The sequence below is a fragment of the Sciurus carolinensis genome, chromosome 11 (genome assembly GCF_902686445.1).
Source record: "Sciurus carolinensis chromosome 11, mSciCar1.2, whole genome shotgun sequence".
Taxonomy (NCBI): Eukaryota; Metazoa; Chordata; class Mammalia; order Rodentia; family Sciuridae; genus Sciurus; species Sciurus carolinensis.
This window is the reverse complement of record NC_062223.1, coordinates 129,716,179-129,720,288: the sequence shown is the minus strand read 5'-3', so window position 1 is coordinate 129,720,288 and position 4,110 is coordinate 129,716,179. Positions and strand designations below refer to the sequence as shown.

At 39.9% G+C, this 4,110-nt stretch overlaps 1 non-coding gene across 1 annotated transcript; it reads right to left on the bottom strand.

Moving 5' to 3' along the window:
* Positions 1-3,357: 3,357 nt before the first annotated feature.
* Positions 3,358-3,429, bottom strand: Trnaa-agc (transfer RNA alanine (anticodon AGC)). The gene has a single exon. It is a non-coding gene; the product is annotated as a tRNA-Ala (tRNA).
* Positions 3,430-4,110: the final 681 nt, after the last annotated feature.

The following is a 4,110-nucleotide window of genomic DNA, read 5'->3' as shown; positions in this document are numbered from 1 at the left end:
GTAACTGTAGCCAAGAAAATGTGAATTGAGAGAGACAGTACCCATCACTTTCACACAGGAACATAGGAGGCAATATGCAACTCCCAAACTCTCTTCTGAGACAAAATCTCTGTCATCACCTTAAGGGAATGATAAATGTTTGAGAAGATAGATATACTTAACCTGACCTAAGCATTACACAATGTGTACATGTATCGAACATCTCATGGAGCTGGGGTTGTGGCTCAGTGGTAAGAGTGCTTTCCTAGCATGTGTGAGGCACTGGGTCTATTCTCAGCATGGCATATAAATAAATAAATAAAGGTTCATCCACAACTAAAAAAAAATTAATTGAAAAAACTTTTATAGAAAACATCATATGGTTCCCCCCAAAATACATATGATCTTTATGTTTTATGTATTGATAAAAATAAATTTTAAAATAATTTAAATTATTTTAAATAAATTTTTAAATAAATTTAAATTAAAAAAAAAAGAAACACACAACCTCTATCAGCCTGTGATCCCAAGTGGTCACAATGAACAGAGACACCTGCCAGGTGTACTGGCTATATGTCATAAGTCTTGATAGCTTTGGGATATTAAACCACCGAGAGTTGATGGTTGGTTGTTATTGCCACAAACCTAACCTATCCTGACTGATTTACCACCTCCACCAAGAGGTTTCTTTCTTCCTTCTAAACCAAGACTAGGTGTGTTTGTACATCTATTATGGCACTATCACCTCTTCATTGCATTTCTCTGTTTCTTATTGACCTTTGCGTCCTCAGAGTCTAGCAAAATAAATTGTGTCCATTGAATAAGTAGGAAAATAGATCTGTAAGCTTCCATCATATAAAGCACTCCAAAGCCAAATAGAAGATATCAAAAAAATAGTTTCCTATTTTGGATTACAAAGGCACAACACCTCCAATTAATGCATGACTGGAAATAAGCCATAGACGGATGTCGCTCATGACAGACCCGCTATTCTGCTCTAAAAGGAGTGTTCTAGGTTCTTAGAACTTCGTGTATATCTAGGGCTAAACAAGTGTCTTGCCCATAGAAGGTGCTCATGCAATCATATGAAAGCAATGCACACGAGATGCAGTTGCTGCAAATGCAGATGCATAGAGAGAGAGGTCCACAAGACCCTTCCCTAGGATCATTGTGTCATGGCAACTTAATGAGTTCACCCTATGTCCACTCCCATGGCAGAGAAAAAAGTGTTACCATATGTTACTACATTAAATGCACTTCTTAAAATTCTCATTAAATTATGAGCTAAGTGCTTTTGTTCCTAAATTTCCCATGAAGGAGCCTGAGAACAGAGAGCCCAAACAATGTGGCCAAGGGCCTTGGGTTCAAATCCCTAGCATTGCCACCAAAAAAAAAAGTTCTCACACTCATAGGAATAAATCCAACTCAAATCCAGATTCCCATCATTCCTGTGCTATACAAAGGTAACTTATGATCAAATTAACCAATCTTTGCCACCATGCCTTCTTCTCTTATACCACCACCATGCTCCCTCCCTATCCCTGACACTTATACTCCAAAACTACCATCTCTCCTCCCTGAATTTTCCAGAGTTCCTTGTCTGCTGGGAAAGCCACATCTGTTTCCAGAGGAACCCAAGAGCCTTTCCAACTAGCCCCCATGTCCCTGGAGCTAGAACTGCTTAAGGGCATACAGATATGGACCTGACTGTGGGCTAAAGAACCAGGCTTATGCTGGTGGTAAGGGAGAGGGTAAGGATGCGGCATGTAGACCTAGCCTAAGTTTAAAATCACCAGGGCTGTTACCCTCCAAGACAGTGAGACCAGTGGGCCAACACAGCCAGAGTAAATTGTTCCAGGTCTGCTGGCAACTCGCACTCCTAGAAGAAGGAGAAGTTTGCAAAAGCCAGAGCTGTGGGAGAGGTTTAGAATGAACAGAATAAAGTGGAATGAATCAGTCAAGGAACCTCCATCCATGAACGTCTCAAATTTCCTAGAACAGCAAGTTTTATCTATTCAACACCTAGTACTGCCTTTTCTTTTGTGCTCACAAGTTCTAGTATCTCTCTGTGGAAGGTGCTTTATGGTAAATGCACTGCCAGTTGTTTAGTATCTTCAGAGTTTGTCTAAGAATTCTTGGCTGATTTCAAAATTATGAAGATTTGCCCATGATTTTTAATTCTTTTATTATTACTTAAATTGAGTGATTGAGTGATTGATTGTAGTACTAGGGAATGAACTTAGGCACTAAGGCATGCTAGGCAAAAGCTCTACCATGGAAATTTTTGATTCTCCTAACTTAGCCTCCAGAGTCACTGGAATTACAGGCCACCTTGCTCAGCCTTTGCCTCCTTCTTTCTTTTTTTTTTTTTTTTTTTTTTTTTGTGGTGCTGGGGATTGAACCCAGGGCCTTGTGCTTGCAAGGCAAGCACTCTACCCACTGAGCTATATCCCCAGCCCTGCCTCCTCCTCTTGATAAGAGTTCAATTCAACTAAAACATAATATCATCAGGCATGTTGGCACACCTGTAATCCTAGCGACTTGGAAGACTGAGGCAGGAGAATTGCAAGTTTGAGGCCAGCCTCAGCAATTTTTCAAGGCCCTAAGCAATTAGTAAGACCCTGTCTCAAAATGAAAACTAAAGAGGGCTTGAATGTGACTCAGTGGTAAAGTGCCCCTGGGTTCAATCCCTGGCACCAAATAAATAAATTAATTAAATAAAACATTATATCTGTGAAGTTGTCCCCAGACATAATCAATCTCTTCTTCGAGGACTGAACCAAATGGGTTTCATGTACTTACAAATGTCCACACTGCTTCCCCTGTTATGCACGCAGGTGTACTCAGTAAATTGATGTAACACAGGGATGCTAGGGAAGGGTCATGATGGGCTTCTCTCTCTATTTATCTGGATTTGCAGTAGAGGCATTGCATGCGCATTGTTTGCAAATGACTGCATGAGAGCCTTCTGTGTACAAGACATGCGTCTAGCCCTAGATAAAACAAAGCTCTAGGAACCTGGGACACAATATGAGTCACTCCTTTTAGAGCAGAATATCAGATTTGAGAGCCAGAAGTGTCATCTCCTTTATGTTACTTTGGATTCAGTCATCTCAATAAATGCTTCATCATCCTTTCAATTGATTAATTCTAGAAGGTACCACTGGTGTTTTTCCTCATTCCACCCAACCATAAACAACAAACACACAATCAAATCACCAATCTGTCAGTTCTAACTCCAAATTATGTTTGGAATCTACTTTTTCTCTCTCCTGCCTTGCCCCTATTCCAGAATACCGTCACCCCTCCCTGGAAAACACATAGCTTCTGGAAGTTATCATTCACCCAGTTTGCTTCACTGCAATTCATTTGTTTGTTTTGTGGTGCTGGGGATCAAACCCAGGGCCTCTTGGATGCTAGGCAAGCACTCTACCACTGAGTTACACTGCAGTCAAACTGTAATCTGTTGGGATTAGAGTGAAAGACCAAGTGTACCCTCTCACTCTGCTCTCAAAAGCACCACTCCCAAAGGTAGGAATCTGAATCTGTTACGTTTCCCTAGCATACACTCAATGAATCTTTGCAAAATTATTAAAAACCTAAATGAATAAGTGAAATGTAAGTAAATGTTTTCTGTTATCACTTAATTCTCATTTAAATAGGTAGTGCAAATACAGAAAAAGTATAAGATGACTACCTGAATTATTAAAAGGCAACACCCTAAAGGACGAATGATCTCACTAATAAGCGGATGATGACGCATATAGGGGATGGGAAGGGGGCAAGAATGGAGGAAGGAAGGACTCTATAGAAGGATAAGAGGGGTGGGAGGGGTGGAGGGAGAAAAAAAATAACAGAATGAATCAAAAACTATTACCCTAGGTAAATGTATGATTACACATATGGTATGCCTCTACTTCATGTACAGAGAAACAAGATGTATCCCATTTGTTTACAATAAAAAAAATTTTTTTAAAAGGCAACACCCTGATTTATGACCAAATGTGAGAGGAAATGTAAGTTGCATCTTCCTTATAGGAAATATTTGGGATCAGAAGTAATTTGGATTTCAGATTTTCTCCAATTTCGGAATGTTTGCATATACACAGTGAGAATCTTGGGAATGAGACC